The 19,482-nt window shown below is 48.0% G+C and overlaps 2 protein-coding genes across 3 annotated transcripts in view; one reads left to right on the top strand and one right to left on the bottom strand.

The window, feature by feature from the left end:
* The window catches only part of ANGPT4 (angiopoietin 4), a 210,665-nt gene that overhangs the window by 168,704 nt on the left and 22,479 nt on the right, over positions 1-19,482 (top strand). The gene's annotated exons all lie outside the window — the stretch shown is intronic.
* The window catches only part of FAM110A (family with sequence similarity 110 member A), a 273,110-nt gene that overhangs the window by 91,401 nt on the left and 162,227 nt on the right, over positions 1-19,482 (bottom strand). The gene's annotated exons all lie outside the window — the stretch shown is intronic.

Consider the following 19,482-nt stretch of genomic DNA (forward strand, 5'->3'; position numbering starts at 1 on the left):
ATTTGCACTTTGATGTGCTTTCAAATTGCTAGGTTGGCAGGAGCAAGGACCGAGCAACAGGAGCTCACCCCGTCATGGGGATTTGAACTGCTGACCTTCTGGTCGGCAAGCCCTAGGCTCTGTGGTTTAGACCACAGCACCACCCGCGTCCCTAAGCAGCCACCGGGGCTCGTTCAGCGCTGTGGAGAAGGGAGGGAAGAGTCGGTAGGGCGGGGAGAGTCGGTGGGGAGGATTCCCCCCCCCATATAGTCCAGCCCCCCACAAGGTCTGAGGGACAGTGGACCGGCCCCTGCGGGAAAAGTTTGCTGAACCCTGGTAAATGACATTTCCGTGCGCTCTGGTTTCCGTCACAGTGTCCCGTTGCGCAAGAAGCGGTTTAGTCATGCTGACCTCATGACACAGAAAGCTGTCTGTGGACAAACACTGGCTCCCTGGGCCTTAAAGCGAGATGAGCACCGCAACCCCATCCAGTGGTACCTCGGGTTAAGAACTTAATTCGTTCTGGAGGTCCGTTCTTAACCTGAAACTGATCTTAACCTGAGGTACCACTTTAGCTAATGGGGCCTCCCACCACCGGCACACAAGATGGCACACAAGATGTTCTCATCCTGAAGCAAAGTTCTTAACCTGAGGTACTATTCTGGGTTAGCAGAGTCTGTAACCTGAAGCATCTGTAACCTGAAGCACCTGTAACCTGAGGTACCACTGTAGTCACCTTTGACTGGACTTACCTTGAGATCCACCAGATGGCGGCATAGGTTCAAGGAACCGGGTCCCACCGCTGGTTCAGCAGTTTTCCTTTTCCGCCTTTGTGGTTTTCTGCACAGCCTTGCGTGCCACGGAACTGGTGCTGCACAATCGGCGGCAACAGGAAGGCGAGACGAGCCACATGATTCTTTCAGGGCTGCTCAGCCACCATTGCTGATTCTTGCACTTGAAGCACATCCTCCAAAAGCCCAGGAGGTTTCCGAGCAACTCAAGGGTGCCCCAGAAGTGGAATGAAAGCCACTGCTCTGCTTCCCATGGGCTTGTTCGTTTTTCTCAGGAGCAGGGGACCCTTTTCCGTCTGGGGGCCACATTCTCTTCCCAGCAGCCTCCCAGGGGCCACATGCTGGGGGTGGGTGGGGCCATGGGCAAAAGTGGGCGGAGCAATGAATGCAAGTTTTATTGTTGTGGTTTCTAAGCACACAGCATTCTCTATCCTGCGCCCAGGGAAAAGAGGCGCATTACCAGAGTTCAATGACAAACCTAGACAGCATCTTAAAAAGCAGAGACATCACCTTGCCAACAAAGGTTCATATAATTAAAGCTATGGTTTTCCCAGTAGTGATGTATGGAAGTGAGAGCTGGACCATAAAGAAGGCTGAAGAATTGGTGCTTTTGAATTATGGTGGTGGAGGAGACTCTTGAGAGTCCCATGGACTGCAAGAAGATCAAACCTCTCCGTTCTGAAGGAAATCAAGCCTGAGTGCTCACTGGAAGGACAGATCCTGAAGTGGAGGCTCCAGTACTTTGGTCACCTCAGGAGAAGAGAAGACTCCCTGGAAAAGACCCTGATGCTGGGAAAGATGGAGGGCACAAGGAGAAGGGGACGACAGAGGACGAGATGGTGGACAGTGTTCTCGATGCTACCAACATGAGTTTGACCAAACTGCGGGAGGCAGTGGAAGACAGGAGTGCCTGGCGTGCTCTGGTCCAGGGGGTCACGAAGAGGCGGACACGACTAAATGACTAAACAACAACAACAACCAGAGTTCAAGAACGCATTCCCATCAGGTGAACACACTTGAGGAGGCTGTGATGTAGAGAGAGGGAGAGGCATGGTGTGCAAAGGGGGGACTGGGGAGGGCAGCAGGGCGGGAAGAATCATGGGGGCCAGATGGAGACGTGTGGAGGGCCACATACTCCCTCCCCTGTTTAATATGCTGATAACACAGATTTTGCCAGCTGTTTCATATAATTTTATAATTAATCTAAAGGTCAGAGAAAATCTGGAGAGGATCAGACATTTGCTTGCAAATCTTAAGGTCAACCATGCATGTAATATTCTCTTCTGCAAACTGCATAAGATCATATAAAGTGGTGAGCGGAGCATGGAATGACAAATATAATTTCGGTACCGTGTTATGCTTAATGCAACTTGGCTCAAAAGGGCAACGTAAGTCACCAGATTTCGCTACCTCTGTCTCTGGAATTCAGTCATGGGACATTTTCGCTCCTTACAATACGCTTTCAGTAAATGACCGAAATCTCATCCAGCATTTAAAATGCCAAAACCAAGGCTTGCGAGGCGATAATTTTAGGCATTCTCAGAGAGCATTGTCACTTCTGGTGTTAAGGGGTAAATGATGATAGACATATGCAAAAACTGCGGCCTCTTGGGTTCTTCCAGGTGCCCAGATCTTCACTTGTGAAATGGGTGTAATCCCTTAACAGCTGCAACACACAGTTCTGGCAAGGATGGAAGAGCAGCTGACTGGATCCAGCTCCCCACGGTTCTACAGTTCTGTAGTTATGATATATGGTGCATCCAGCCTCAGTTCTCCATCTGGAAAATGGAACTTCTGTGGGCATTTCAAGGACTTGGAGGCCCTCTCATTAAGTAGGATTTTGCATTCCCCACTGCTACAATTCAGATACAAAACCCTTCCGCTTCTCCCCTTGCAGAAATAACTTTCATGGATGGGGCGTCACAGTCTACAGGAAGTTTGTAGTATCACCTGTGAGGCAGTTTGCAGAGGCAGCTGGGAAGGTCTCCAATAAGTATAAGGTAAAGGTAAAGGGACCCCGACCATTAGGTCCAGTCGTGACCGACTCTGGGAGTTGTGGCGCTCATCTCGCTTTATTGGCCGAGGGAGCCAGCGTACAGCTTCCGGGTCATGTGGCCAGCATGACTAAGCCATTTCTGGGGAACCAGAGCAGCGCACGGAAACGCCATTTACCTTCCCACCAGAGTGGTACCTATTTATCTATTTGCACTTTCATGTGCTTTCAAACTGCTAGGTTGGCAGGAGCAGGGACCGAGCAACGGGAGCTCACCCCGTCACAGGGATTCGAACCGCCCACCTTCTGATCAGCAAGTCCTAGGCTCTGTGGTTTAACCCACAGTGCCACCTGCGTCCCTCCAATAAGTATACAGGCACATTTTAACAGGCAATTTACTTTTTTTGGTAAATTTGCTAATAAATGAATGAATGAATGAAAGAATGAATGCTGCTGCTGCTACCACTACAAATAATAATACTTTTGTGGGTTTGGGGTGAGGTCACTCTAGTTGATGCCCTGAGTCCCTCCCAATTCTTAGGGTCCTGTACCCAGCGAGGGTGAGAATCTAACAGGGGAATCTATTGCTGAACTAGTCCAGGTTTTTTTATTATTAATATTATTTGGTAAGGCAATAATTTTAGCAGGCCACAAATGTCCTCATCAGCATCCCAAAAGGATGAGCTATGTTTTGAGAGCTGCAGCTAACTGATGGCGAACAGATGGGGCTTTCCCCCCGCCCAACTCACTTAGCGTCTCCACCCCCATCATTCTGCCCGGACACTGAGGTCCAGCACCGAGGGCCTTCTGGTGGTTCCCTCATTGCGAGAAGCCAAGTTACAGGGAACCAGGCAGAGGGCCTTCTCGGTGGTGGCGCCTGCCCTGCGGAATGCTCTCCCACCAGATGTCAAAGAGAAAAACAACTACCAGACTTTTAGAAGACATCTGAAGGCAGCCCTGTTTAGGGAAGCTTTTATTGTTTAAAAGACTACTGTATTTTAATATTCTGTTGGAAGCTGCCCAGAGTAGCTGGGGAAACCCAGCCAGATGGACGGGGTATAAATAAATTATTATTATTATTATTATTATTATTATTATTATTTATTATTTATTATTTATTATTTATTATTTATTATGGCATGTAAGCATCTTCCCTCCCTCCTTGAATTTCCACCATGATTTCTCCATCCCGACAGAGTATATTCCTGTTATCCCTCTCTTTTTTCTTTTCAAATAAATTTATTTATTTGGTTTTTCAAATTAAAATTGTACAGATATATATCAAACATAAATCATAAAAACAAGATCCCAAGAAATCTCCTGGACTTCTCTCCTCCCCTTTGTGGGTCTTAATTTAATCATTTCCTCTCGCATCTTTTTCGATGATCCAAATCTTTTACTTTCCCATTGTGTTCAGAATTCACCCTTAAACTACAAGTAGAATATTCCAATCCTACTAACGATTTTAACTGTTTACAATGGTCTTTAAGTTATTAATTTCCCCCATTCCTTATTAAAACTTTGGTCTTCCTGATTACTTATTCTTCCGGTCATTTGAGCCATTTCGGCGTAGTCCATCAACTGTCCTTCCTCTCTGGTTGGGACTTTCGTCTTCTTTCCATCTCTGGGCCAATAACATCCGTGCATCTGTGGTCGCATACATAAATAGTCTTTTCTGCTCCCTTGGGATTTCGACACCTAAAATTCCTAAAAGGAAGGCTTCAGGCCTTTGTTTTGTTGTTGTTGTTGTTGTTGTTGTTTACTCATTTAGTTGTGTCTGCCTCTTCGTGACCCCCTGGACCAGAGCACCCCAGGCACTCCTGTCTTCCACTGCCTCCCACAGTTTGGTCAGACTCATGCTGGTAGCTTCGAGAACACTGTCTAACCATCTCGTCCTCTGTCGTCCCCTTCTCCTTGTGCCCTCCGTCTTTCCCAACATCAGGGTCTTTTCCAGGGAGTCTTCTCTTCTCATGAGGTGGCCAAAGTATTGGAGCCTCAGCTTCAGGATCTGTCCTTCCAGTGAGCACTCAGGGCTGATTTCCTCCAGAATGGAGAGGTTTGATCTTCTTGCAGTCCATGGGACTCTCAAGAGTCTCCTCCAGCACCAGAATTCAGAAGCATCCATTCTTCGGCGATCAGCCTTCTTTATGGTCCAGCTCTCACTTCCATACATCACTATTGGGAAAACCATAGCTTTAACTATATGGACCTTTGTCGGCAAGGTGATGTCTCTGCTTTTTAAGATGCTGGCTAGGTTTGTCATTGCTTTTCTCCCAAGAAGCAGGCATCTTTTAATTTCATGACTGCTGTCACCATCTGCAGTGATCATGCAGCCCAAGAAAGTAAAATCTCTCACTGCCTCCATTTCTTCCCCTTCTATTTGCCAGGAGGTGATGGGACCAGTGGCCATGATCTTCGTTTTGTTTTTAGCAAAGGTTAAAGATTTTAGCATCTTGACAGAGTACATTCCTGTTATCCTTCCCTTTTCCTGTCCACCAACAGCATCTTCCTCCCCACCCCCTTTGACAAGCGGCCAGAGGGGGGTTCCCTCTGTCTGTGTCCGTTGCCCAGCTGCTTGCAATTTCCTCCTCCGCAAAAGCTGTTCTTTAAGGAGGCTCGCGACTCACATGAGACACGCACATATGTGTATACACACACTCTCTCTCACACACTGCAATGCCTCGCCCCTCCCACCCCACATTTGCCTGCCCTGCACTTAATCACAATTAGGCAGAGGGTGTCAGCCCCATTGTCCAGATCATCAATCAGCGCAGGCACAGCCGGCAGAGGCGGCCAGAGGAGAGACTGGGTGACCCACTTGCCATCCGGCCAGCTTGTCAGGCCAGTGAGTGGATGGCATGTTTGATGCCCCGGGAAGGCCAAGGCAGCTCCTTCGCCTGTCAGAGGGGGGGGGGGCGGCCCACAGGGCTCCCCCCTTGCCCGGCAGCAAGTGATCCTATTAAGAGCAGGATGAGAATATTTGCATCTGAGCACAAGTTTGGAATAAGCATAGGGGAGAAACGGATTTCAGTTTGCATGCATGTTAGAATGATGTTGGATTGAGGTTAAGGGGTTTTTAGTAATAGTGTTATGAAGGAATATGCAAAAATGGAATGTTAACAGGTGAAAAGTTAAAGTTATAATATATTAAGATCAAGATAAGGATAAAGGTAAAGAGGGAAAGGATTTGCTGAATAAATAAATTGAACTGGAATACAAAGAGGGGAGGTGTGGGGAGGTCTGGGAAACAAGCAAATGCAAGATATGTTATGAAAGATTGAACTGTTTTTAACTGTTTTTTATTTTTGTATTTTTCTTTTTTCTTTTTGTGATGTTATGGAAAATCTTAATAAAATATTATTTTTTTTAAAAAAAGAAAGAAATGGATTTCAGTTTGCGTTTGAAGACCCGTTTCACGCATTGCAAAACGCAAGCCGAATTTTGCAATGCAATTCCCCAGCCGAGGAATGTGTACAATAATTCCTATAACTGGGGGGAAGTCCTGTTCATAAAGGTGCCTATATTACCGAAGGTAACAAGCAAAAGAAAAGTGCATTAGATCGAGGAGAATTGGTTTGGAGAGCTATGTCCTTTGGGTGAAATTGCCTGTAAACGTGTATACTGCATTAGGAAAAATTTGCACTAGAATGCCGTTGAATTTCCATGAGGCCTTTAAAAAAAAAAAAAAGAACCCTGCAAAGTGAGGTGGAAATGTGGAGAACTGGATTTAAGAAAAATTAGAAACGGAATGTTTTACATGTTTATATGTGAGTAAACAAACACCTGAGATTGCTCGTTTGGTAGAGCATGAGCTTAGAATCCTAGAATCATAGAGTTGGAAGAGACCACAAGGGCCATCGAGTCCAACCCCCTGCCAAGCAGGAAACACCATCAGAGCACTCCTGACATATGGTTGTCAAGCCTCTGCTTAAAGACCTCCAAAGAAGGAGACTCCACCACACTCCTTGGCAGCAAATTCCACTGTCGAACAGCTCTTACTGTCAGGAAGTTCTTCCTAATGTTTAGGTGGAATCTTCTTTCTTGTAGTTTGGATCCATTGCTCCGTGTCCGCTTCTCTGGAGCAGCAGAAAACAACCTTTCTCCCTCCTCTATGTCACATCCTTTTATATATTTCAACATGGCTATCATATCACCCCTTAACCTCCTCTTCTCCAGGCTAAACATGTGAGTAAACAAACACCTGAGATTGCTCGTTTGGTAGAGCATGAGCTTCTTAATCTCAGGGTTGTGGGTTCAAGATCCACATTGTGCAGAAAGATTCCTACACTGCAGGGGGTTGGACTAGATGATCCTCGTGGTCCCTTTCGACTCTATGATGCTATGAAATGTGTAAATCTCACTCTTTAGTTACTGGGCTTATGAAAACAATTTCCTCTGCTAAAGTATTTCTCTATGATGCCCTGCCATTTCACTGGCAGGAGAGATCTGTTTTTTAAATAATAATACACTGGTACCTCGGGTTACATACACTTCAGGTTACATACGCTTCAGGTTACACACTCCGCTAACCCAGAAATAGTGTTTCAGCTTAAGAACTTTGCTTCAGGATAAGAACAGAAATCGTGCTCCGGTGGCGCAGCGGCAGCAGGAGGCCCCATTAGCTAAAGTGGTGCTTCAGGTTAAGAACAGTTTCAGGTTAAGAACAGACCTCCGGAACGAATTAAGTACTTAACCTGAGGTATCGCTGTAATAATAATAATAATAGATGAACATTCTGAAGAACATCAATCACCCACACCCAGAACAGGTCAACTTCATTTCCCCAAGGCAGGAGTCCACATTCTGCTCCATGTGTGGATAAGTCCCTGGCAAAATCCCTTGGCATGTGATCAAACCCTCTAATTAGTTAATTTCTTGGAAAGGCCATGCATATTGTCTTTTTCTGCTGATTCCAGGGATGCAATGAGCAGGAGGTTGGATTAGGTGGCCTCAAATGTAGTTTTGAACCCTGTGATTCTACACAGAGGTTTGCAACAAAACGCCACAGCTTCGAGTGCTCCTGGTTCAAGATTCCAGCCTCTCCAACTCCATTCACAAACAGAAATTGGAAGTTTGAGGGAGTAAAGTTTGTTGGTGCTTCTACAAACCTCAGTGCATCCTCACACCTGCTGACACTTCCCCTGCACATGTGCAAAGTGCCATTCTGACACTCCAAACATTAGAAACAGAGGGGGTGTATAGTGGTGCCTTGGTTCCCAAACTTAATCCGTTCCGGAAGTCCGTTCTTAAACCAAAGCGTTCTAAAACCAAGGTGCACTTTCCCATAGAAAGTAATGCAAAATGGATCAATCAATTCCAGACTTTTAAAAACAACCTCTAAAACAGAAATTTAACATGAATTTTACTACCTCTAGAGTTGTTCTGTTAATGGTTCTCTTGGCTTTGCAGCTTTTATCCATTTCCACAGTCACACAATCAATCAATCAATCAATCAGCAGCTGAACTAGGTTCTACACAGTCAGAAAAACAAATTAACCAAAAAAGCCACACAAACAAAAACACAATTTTTAAAAGCAAAAACAGAAGCACCAAATATAAGCTCCAAATATCTAATCAGAAGCTGGGTGCTCAAATCAGAAACGGAAAACTCAAACAGGAAGGTAAAGGTAAAGGGGCCCCTGACCATTAGGTCCAGTTGCGAACGACTCTGGGGTTGCGACGCTCATCTCGCTTTATTGGCCGAGGGAGCCGGCCTACAGCTTCCGGGTCATGTGGCCAGCATGACTAAGCCACTTCTGGTGAACCAGAGCAGCGCACGGAAACGCCGTTTACCTTCCCGCCGGAGCGGTACCTATTTATCTACTTGCACTTTGATGTGCTTTCGAACTGCTTGGTTGGCAGGAGCAGGGATGAGCAATGGGAGCTCAGCCTGTCACGGGGATTCGAACCGCCGACCTTCTGATCGGCAAGCACTAGGCTCTGTGGCTTAACCCACAGCACCACTCGCGTCCCCAAACCGGAAGAGGAATATGCTAATCAGAATCGGAGGACTATAAAAATGGAGCACGTTCAGCTTCCAAAAAAAAAAGTTCGCAAACTGGAATAGTCACTTCCGGGTTTGCAGTGTTCAGGTTCCAAGTTGTTCGAGAACTAAGTTGTTCGAAAACCAAGGTAGCACTGTATTTGCGTGTGAAATGTACACCCTTCCAAAAAATAATAATAATTGAACAGAACCCTTGAGATCCGGGTGGGTGCTGTTTCATACTAAAATGGCACGGAACCTGCACCAAGAGGGTCAAATTCTTAAACCAGGGGTTGTCTGTGTGTCCCTGACGCCATGTTCCATCTGTCTGGAATCCCCCATAAAGTTGGCAGAAGGTGTAGAATGATTCCAACCCCCCTCCCCTCTCGATCCAGCCCTGGCCAATTTTCCAGGCATAAATTTGGTTGCAATTTTGCCTCCAGCCTGCAGGAGTCATCCTCAAGAGACGTCTGTGTGTGTGTGTGTGTGTGTGTGTTGATGCGATGGGGAGGGGTATAATTAACTCAGAGCTAATAAAATGCCGATTTGGGGGTTCTTTTGTGCTGGCTGCAGAAGGCAGCATTGAGATGCAAAGTGCATCATGTCAGCGCCTGGTTGCCGAATATCCTTCCTTGGCTGCAGCTGGCCAGGAATGGCCAGCTGTACATGCCAGATTTGTCTGAGGGTGCAGATCTGGAGCTGGAGTGGGGGGAGGCAGGAGAGAAAAACTCCCCCCCCCCACACACACACCCCATTTCTCCTGCAAGTGGCTGACAGCATCAACTCAGGCCTCTTGCCTCGAAAGTCTCTCTGTTTGCACACAGGAGGACAGTACGATTGGACACTCTTAGGTACAGCCAGGATAGATAATAATACAGCAGATTATTATTATTATTATTACCCCGCCCATCTGGGCGGCTTCCAACAGAATATTAAAAACACAATAAAACATCAAACATGAAAAACTTCCCTAAACAGGGCTGCCTTCAGATGTCTTCTAAAAGTCAGAGAGCTGTTTATTTCCTTGACATCTGATGGGAGGGCGTTGGGACTTGAACCAATGGATTCAAGATACAAGAAAGGAGATTCTGCCTGAAAAAATCAGGAAGAACTTTATGGCAGAAAGAGCTTCTTTGACAGTGGAACAGTTTCCCTTGGGAGGTGGTAATAATAATAATAATAATAATAATAATAATAATAATAATTTATTTATTTATACCCCACCCATCTGACTGGCAGAAAATTAAAAGGGTGTTTGGAGGGGCCCATGGATTGAGGCTGAGAACCTGGCATGAAGGGTTCATGCTCCCCCCTTCTTCTCCCTGTTGCTTTGATCTTAACTTCCACGGCTGCTTTCAAGTTAAATCAATCATTCGATCCATCAGGAGTTGGATCCAATGGATCCAAACTACAAGAAAGAAGATTCCACCTAAACATTAGGAAGAACTTCCTGACAGTAAGAGCTGTTCGACAGTGGAATTTGCTGCCAAGGAGTGTGGTGGAGTCTCCTTCTTTGGAGGTCTTTAAGCAGAGGCTTGACAACCATATATCAGGAGTGCTCTGATGGTGTTTCCTGCTTGGCAGGGGGTTGGACTCGATGGCCCTTGTGGTCTATTCCAACTCTACGATTCTATGATTCTATCTATGATTCTATGAGTTGCAACGTCATGTCAATCTGGCCCTGCAAACAAGCGGGCAATGAGCCCATCAAATATCACCCATGCATTCTTTCCTTTCCCAGGTGGTAAAGCAGGAGTGGGAAAATCTATGGCCGTCCATAGGTGATTGGACTCCCAGGAGCCCCAGGAAGCATAGACAATGGTCATGAGAACATGAGAAGGCATCAAGCCCATGGCCCATCTAATCCAGCATCTTGGATCTCACAGCGGCCAACCAGATGACCGTGAGAAGCATGCAAGCAGAAAGAGGAGCACAAGGAAGCTCACCCAACTGTATTCAGAAGCAACTGTGCAGGCAGAGCTTCTTTCTTCTTCTTTGGCGACAACACGTAGCCAAGTAAGATGGTCTTTCATAAACAGGGTTTTAACAATGCGTCCGTAAGTGACTGTGGAGGCCAATTCTGGATCCACACATCCTTCCACAGTGGGGACATTGGTTCCTGGGCAGGAGTTGATCATGGTGTGGATTTGCCAAGCATGCCTTCCTCTTAGCACGTTTCTCCCTTGCGTCCTGAGTTTGAGTGTCTTCAAAGCCCCTGACACCTTTGGTAAAGGCTGTTCTCCAACTGGAGCGCTCGTAGGCCAGTGTTTCCGAGTTGTCAGTGTTTAATAATCCTTTTTTTTTTTTTTAGATTTGCCTTCAGCGAGTCCTTAAACCTCTTTTGTTGACCACCTGCATTACGCTTTCCATTTTTAAGTTCGGAATAGACAATAAGAAGAAGAAGGAATTTGGATTTTATATCCCTCTTTATCACTACCCGAAGGAGTCTCAAAGTGGCTAACAATCTCCTTTTCCCTTCCTCCCCCAAAACAAACACTCTGTGAGGTGAGTGAGGCTGAGAGACTTCAGAGAAGTGAGACTGGCCCAAGGTCACTCAGCAGCTGCATGTGGAGGAGCAGAGACGCGAACCCGGTTCACCAGATTGCAAATCCACTGCTCTTAACCACTACACCACACTGATAATCAGGCATCCACACAACATGACCAGTCCAACGAAGTTGACGTTGAAGAATCGTTGCTTCAACACTGGTGATCTTTGCTTCTTTCAGTACACTGGCATTAGTTCGCCTGTCTTCCCAAGTGATGTGTAAAAAATTTCAGAGACACCATTGATGGAATCTTTCAGGGAGTTAGAGATGGTGTTTATAAGTACTCCATGTTTCAAAAGCATACAGATCATGGGTAGGAGTCATTAACAGCCACCTCCTCCATGAATTGACCTCATCCTTTTTCAAAGCCAGCCAAGCTGGGGGCCATCACAGCCTCATGGAGGAGTGCATTCCATAGTACAGTGGTACCTCGGGTTAAGAACTTAATTCGTTCCGGAGGCCCGTTCTTGACCTGAAACTGTTCTTAACCTGAAGCACCACTTTAGCTAATGGGGCCTCTTGCTGCCGCCGTGCCATCGTCATGCAATTTCTGTTCTCATCCTGAATCAAAGTTCTTAACCCGAGGTACTATTTCTGGGTTAGCGGAGTCTGTAACCTGAAGCGTCTGTAACCTGAAGCGTCTGTAACCCGAGGTAGCACTGTACAGATCTGCCCACCCTATAAGATCAATTTCTTGCAAGCGCAGAATTAATATTACTTGGCCCTTACAGCATCGCCAGTTCGGTAGTTTTCTGCTGCGGCATAGAATACACACGCAAACCCATGAGCAGTAAGGGGGCAGCTGTCCCCTCCACTCACCCCACACCCATGTCCTGAGGGCAGATCTGGAGCTGTCAACACCCCCCCCCCACACACACACAACAACAACAACAATTCAGTGCAAGAGAACAGGGGATAATTGAGCTTCCCTTCCTTTCCAAGAGTCAGAAATGCAGATGCTCCAATTTGTTTGCTGTCTTGGGTTCCCCAACAAATGGAGCAAGCAGCACGGGGTGTCACAAACAGCTCGATCCAATCAAGGTGCTAAGCGAGGACCCTCCAGTGTGTGGAGCACAGCTATCAGGAAAACCACATCAATTTCTGCTGAGAGAGCGAGCGAGAGAGGAAGGTTTCTGCAAGGAGTCTGATAATTGCATTCCACCTGCATCCTCAGCTTAGGATGTTGAACTATTGATCCGAGACCCCACTGAGAGATGGGCTGGGGAACTATGGAGAGAGAGAGAGAGAGAGAGAGAGAGAGAGAGAGAGAGAGAGGCAAAATGGATTTCAGAGAAAGCCTTATGGCAGACAGCTCCATCCACAACTATTAGGTATGATTGCCTAAAATGGTGGCACCAAGCTGAGAGGCGGCATGACTTGCCTCCACGCAGCGAATGCAAACAACAAAGGCATCCTTGCTGCCTGTATTTTTATTTACTCATGTTTTATTATGATTAATTAAATTTGTATACCACCCTTCATCTGTAGATCTCAGGGTAAGGTAAAGGTAAAGGGACCCCTGACCATTAGGTCCAGTCGTGACTGACTCTGGGGTTGTGGCGCTGATCTTGATTTATTGGCCAAGGGAGCCAGCATACAGCTTTCGGGTCATGTGGCCAGCATGACTAAGCCGCTTCTGGCGAACCAGAGCAGCGCACGGAAATGCCATTTACCTTCCCGCCGGAGCGGTACCTATTTATCTACTTGCACTTTGACATGCTTTTGAACTGCTAGGTTGGCAGGAGCAGGGACTGAGCAACGGGAGCTCACCCTGTAGCGAGGATTCGAACCGTTGACCTTCTGATCGGCAAGTCCTAGGCTCTGTGGTTTAACCCACAGCACCACTCGCGTCCCCTCAGATCTCAGGGTAGTTTACGACATAAAAAACACAAGATGAAAACACACACACAGACCAATAACCTCCTTGCCCCACCCCCTCCCACAAACACATTTAAAAGGGGCATCAGATGTCACTCAGCCCAAGGCCTGGTTGAGGAGGACCATTTTCACCTGGCACCTAAAGATGCACAGTGAAGGCACCAGGCGAGCCTTCCTGGAGAGAGCATTCCACAAATGAGGAGCCACTGCAGGTAAGGCCCTGTTCTCATGTTGCCGCCCTTGGATTTCACGTGGAGGAGGCACATGACAAAGGGCCTCAGATGGTGATCTCAGGGTCCGGGTTGGTTCATATGGGAAGAGGTGGTCCTTGAGGTATTGTGGTCCTGAGACGTTTAAGGCTTTATAGGTCAAACCCAACACTTTGAATTGAGCCCAGAAACCAATTGGCAGCCAGTGTAGTCGGACCAGGATCAGTGCAATATGCTCAAACGTTCTTGCCCAAGTGAGCAACCTGGCCACTGAATTCTGCACATCTTACAATAATCTAACCTCACCTTTCTTCCATCATGAAACCCAACGGGGCACACCTGTGATTCCTACATTGAAAGGGTTTGGACCAGGGTCCCCTTGTGTCCCTTCTGATTCTATGATTCTGTGTGGACCCCAGACACTGACCACCCCGAGACCTGCTTAGCTTCAGCAAGGTGGCTGCTTCATGAATCTTCAGATCAGGCCCAGACTGCACAGTTTCCCTTTTGTAAAAACTGAGCTGCCTTATATCGAGTCAGAGACCATTGGTCCATCTAGCTTTGCTCCCGTTGCTCTGTCCCAGCTCCTGCCAACCTAGCAGTTCGAAAGCATGCCAGTGCAAGTAGATAAATAGGTACTGTTGTGGCAGGAAGGTAAACCGTGTTTCCATGCGCTCTGGCACTCGTCACAGTGTCCCGTTGCGCCAGAAGCGGTTTAGTCCTGCTGGCCACACGACCCGGAAAGCTGTCTGTGGACAAACGCCAGCTCCCTCGGCCTGAAAACGAGATGAGCGCCGCAACCCCATAGTCGCCTTGGACTGGACTTAACCGTCCGGGGGTCCTTTACCTTTTTACCTTTACCTTTAAAGGTAAAGGTAAAGGTACCCCTGCCCGTACGGGCCAGTCTTGACAGACTCTAGGGTTGTGCGCCCATCTCACTCAAGAGGCCGGGGGCCAGCGCTGTCCGAAGACATTTCCGGGTCACGTGGCCAGCGTGACATCGCTGCTCTGGCGAGCCAGAGCCGCACACGGAAACGCCGTTTACCTTCCCGCTGGTAAGCGGTCCCTATTTATCTACTTGCACCCGGGAGTGCTTTCGAACTGCTAGGTTGGCAGGCGCTGGGACCGAACAACGGGAGCGCACCCCGTCGCGGGGATTCGAACCGCCGACCTTCCAATCGGCAAGCCCTAGGCGCTGAGGCTTTTACCCACAGCGCCACCCGCGTCCCATACCTTTACCTTTACCTGCACACAATGGCTCCTTGATACAATCCCTTGGATCTTCAGATTGGGTTTGCAGAAACCCGGAGCTGAATCTCTGGACAGCTACTGCCAGTCCATGTAGACAAGAGCTAGATGAAGCGACTCAGCATAAAGCCTTTTTCTTTCAAAAGTGGAGCGACATGGATGGCAGGGGGTTGGACTAGATGACATGGGTGTCATCCAAAATGGACGTATTATTCGATGTGAAAGTTAAGCACTGCGCTTTCTACATGTTTCCCAAAAAACCCGCCAATCCAAGTGTTGCAGATGGTAAGGAAAACCTCAATGAGAGGCATTGAGAGGGGTTGTTTTTTGTGGCTACGCTGCAAAGTCCTGGCTCCCTTTTCCCTCCTGGAGAGACCAGGTTCCTCCTTGGCCTGCTATCCCTTCACCCCCCCCAGCAGAACCCCACTTGCCCCCCAAAGGAGACCCTATTTTATCGCTGGCCCTTTTGACGAACGGCACGTCCAAGATCAAATTAACTTTTGCACACTTAATTATGCCTCCTTCTCCTCTTCTCCACACACACACACAAGGCAGCCAGATCTCACACTCCAGTCCTTTGGGCAATTAATCTTCGCACCTCAACCAGCCAACCGGCTATTGTGCGGCCATGAATGGGATGGGGGGTGCAGGCAGGAGCCATGGGGCTGAGGGCCTGTTTGTGGTGATAAGGACGGAGACACACTGCCAAGGCTGCTTCCCCCTTTGTGAGGGGCTCAGGGAGAAATGGATAACCCCCCTCCACGGGCACACTCCTCCTTGGCTGTCTCGCTCCCCTCCTCCTTCCCCTTTCGCCTTCCATCCATCTGTTTGCACAGGACTATTCCCCCAGGGTGCTGGGAAGGGGGGAAACAGAAAGAGAGAGAGAGCGCTGATCTATGGCTTTTGTGTGTCCTCGTTACTGCATGAAAGTATAATTATTTGGGGAAGGAATGGGGTGGGGGTGGGAGGTTGCAAAATAATTGTTCTGGAGCTGAACTTGGCATCCCAATCATGAAGTCACCAGGGGCCATCAGAAAGAGGCCCATGATTTCCTCCCCATCCTCTCTCGGCGATGGAGATCAGGAAGTTCGAATCCAGGTGGGAATGTCAAAGAGAAAAAAGAACACCTTCAGCTAGGTCACCTCCTGCCCCAGTTCAAGAAGAAGAAGAAGAAGAAGAGTTTGGATTTGATATCCTGCCTTTCACTCCCTTTAAGGAGTCTCAAAGCGGCTAACATTCTCCTTTCCCTTCCTCCTCCACAACAAACACTCTGTGAGGTGAGTGGGGCTGAGAGACTTCAAAGAAGTGTGACTGGCCCAAGGTCACCCAGCAGCTGCATGTGGAGGAGCGGGGACACGAACCCGGTTCCCCAGATTAGGAGACTACCGCTCTTAACCACTACACCACACTGGCTCCCACTGGGAGCTGCGCAACACAATGTTGGAATCCTTGCTCCTTCCCATTTTGGGGCAAATGCAGGCAATAATATAAATTCAGCAACGGCATTCAGTTTATGCAGGACAAAGGATTCTATTTTTTCTCGGAACAGAATTTGGGCTGCCTGGGGGCCTCATTATGTTTCTGCTTTATATCGGCATACAAGGAGACACAACTCTGTCTGCCTGGGCCTCTTGCTGCTGGGCCCTGTCACACATGAAAATAGGTAAGAACAATCTAACAAATGGGTTGGTGGTAGCAGGCAGGCAGGCTTCCCGGCACCACCACTCCACGCAAAAGAATAGCATTTCTTTGCTGGTTTGCTTCCATGCAAAGCGCTCTGAGGAGAGCAAACCTGAGTAGGGGGAAGCCACAGCCAAGAACTTGATTGATCACAATAATAATCCAGTTAATTAAAATTGGAATCTGGGAAGGAGGCATCCTCCAAGGCTCTGGGGAAGGCTTCGATACATTCTATTATAAGCTCTGGTTTTTTGGACTGCAATCGTTGGCACTCTGCTGCATGGGGCTCTCTGGTGTCCATGCCACTCCTGGTTCAATTTCCCCTTGCTATGTTAGAATCAATGGGATGTGGTTGGCACTGTGGGTAAAAGCCTCAGCACCTAGGGCTTGCCGATCGAAAGGTCGGCGGTTCGAATCCCCGCGGCGGGGTGCGCTCCCGTTGTTCGGTCCCAGCGCCTGCCAACCTAGCAGTTCGAAAGCACTCCCGGGTGCAAGTAGATAAATAGGGACCGCTTACTAGCGGGAAGGTAAACGGCGTTTCCGTGTGCGGCTCTGGCTCGCCAGAGCAGTGATGTCACGCTGGCCATGTGACCCGGAAGTGTCCTCGGACAGCGCTGGCCCCCGGCCTCTTGAGTGAGATGGGCGCACAACCCTAGAGTCTGTCAAGACTGGCCCGTACGGGCAGGGGTACCTTTACCTTTACCTTTTTACTATGTTAGAATCAAAGAATTGTAGACTTGGAAGGGACCCCCAAGGGTTATCTAGTCAACCCCAGGAATTTGTTTTTGCCTGAACTCATGACAGAGCCAAGGGTGAACTTGTGCAAATTGCAAAATGACTCGGGCTACTGCCAGGGGCAGGATGGATGGTGGCTAACAGATTGAGGTTGAATCCTGACAAGACAGAAGTACTGTTTTTGGGGGACAGGAGGCGGGCTGGTGTGGAGGACTCCCTGGTCCTGAATGGGGTAACTGTGCCCCTGAAGGACCAGGTGCGCAGCCTGGGAGTCATTTTGGACTCACAGCTATCCATGGAGGCGCAGGTCAATTCTGTGTCCAGGACAGCTATTTACCAGCTCCATCTGATACGCAGGCAGAGACCCAACCTGCCCGCAGACTGTCTCACCAGAGTGGTGCATGCTCTAGTTATCTCCCGCTTGGACTACTGTAATGCGCTCCACGTGGGGCTACCTTTGCAGGTGACCCAGAAACTACAACTAATCCAGAATGTAGCAGCTAGACTGGTGACTGGGGGCAGCCACCGAGACCACATAACACCGGTCTTGAAAGACCTACATTGGCTCCTACATTTTGCTCAGAGCACAATTCAAAGTGTTGGTGCTGACCTTTAAAGCCCTAAATGGCCTCTGTCCAGTATTCTGAAGGAGCGTCTCCACCCCCATCGTTCTGCCCGGACACTGAGGTCCAGCTCCGAGAGCCTTCTGGCGGTTACCTCGCTGCGAGAAGCCAAGTTACAGGGAACCAGGCAGAGGGCCTTCTCGGTAGTGGCGCCCGCCCTGTGGAACGCCCTCCCATCAGATGTCAAAGAGATAAACAACTACCTGACATTTAGAAGACATCTGAAGGCAGCCCTGTTCAGGGAAGTTTTTAATGTGTGACATTTTAATGTATTTTTAATCTTTGTTGGAAGCCACCCAGAGTGGCTGGGGAAACCCGGCCAGATGGGCGGGGTACAAATAATAAATTATTATTATTATTATTATTATTATTATTATTATTATTATTATTATTACTGTTATTATTATTGATAACCCTTAGGGATCCCTTCCAAATCTACCGTTCTGTGGTTCTGCGATTCCACTCTCTCCACTCTCTCCCCTACGGAGAGGCGCTTCACACATATCATGTTTGAAGCAGCTTGGAAACGGCTCGGAGCTCTGGTGCTCCAGCTGCTTAATTGATACGCAGATCGATCCGTTTGATTGGCCACTGCCGGAGACCTTTTCCTGCGACCTTTCGGCACGGAGGGCCAAGCTGGGTGGGCTCCATTTGCCCACCCTGTGGTGAAGAACAGAGATCACCGAGCAGTGGTGGGTCTAATTGATACGTGGTTGAGAGGGCCTGAGTGGAGCAAGTTGCAAAAGCGAAAGCCACAGGGCTCTTTCCTCAAGCCGTGGGCAGCCAGAGGATTAAAGGTTTACGAGAGAAAGAGACCAGAAAAAACCCTTCTCATTGTTGGCCGCCGTGTAAGTCATCCTGAGAAGCCCTACGGCAAATCAACTGCTCTTTCAAAGCTTGAGGTTGTTCAAATAAATATGTATTTACATAGTACAGCAAAGATTTGGAAGCAGCCATGCCTGGTTATTGTCTCTGATTTAGATGGTCAAATTCTGAATCTTTAGAATGGAAAGTTCTGTTGATATGCTTGTGCCCATACTTGACTTCCTTGCCTTCACTCACCAAACTTAGTACAGTGGTACCTCGTGTTACAGACGCTTCAGGTTACAGACTCCGCTAACCCAGAAATAGTACCTTGGGTTAAGAACTTTGCTTCTATGATGAGAACAGAAATCGTGTGGTGGCAGCGGGAAGCCCAATCAGCTAAAGTTGTACCTCAGGTTAAGAACAGTATCAGGTTAAGAACGGACCTCCAGAACGAATTAAGTTCTTAACCCAAGGTACCACTATACCATAGAACTGTCTAGTTGGAAAGGGATGCCAAGGGTCATCTAGTCCAGCCCCCTGCAATGCAGGAAATTCAACTCAAAGATCCAGGACAGGTGGCCATCCAACTTCTGCTTAAAAACCTCCAAGGCAGAAGAGTCCACAACCTCCCAAGGAAGACCGTTCCAATGTCGAACAGCTCTTACTACCCAAAAATTATTCCTGATGTTTAGTTGGAATCTCCTTTCTTGTAGCTTGTAAGCCATTGGTTTGAGTCCTACAGAGCACGAGAAAACAAATTTGCTACCTCTTCCATGTGACAGCCCATTAGATATTGGAAGATGGCTATCTCTTCTCAGTCTCCTCTCTTCCAGGTTAAAGATACCCAGCTCCTTCAAGGACTCCTCATAAGGCTTGGCTTCCAGACCCTTGATCATCTTGGTCACCCTCCTCTGCACACATTCCAGCTTGTCAACATCCTTCTTAAACTGTGGTGCCCAGAATTGGACACAGTATTCCAAGGGTGGTCTGACCAAGGCAGAATAGAC

This window comes from Podarcis tiliguerta (genome assembly GCF_965153285.1).
Source record: "Podarcis tiliguerta genome assembly, chromosome: 6".
Lineage (NCBI taxonomy): Eukaryota > Metazoa > Chordata > Lepidosauria > Squamata > Lacertidae > Podarcis > Podarcis tiliguerta.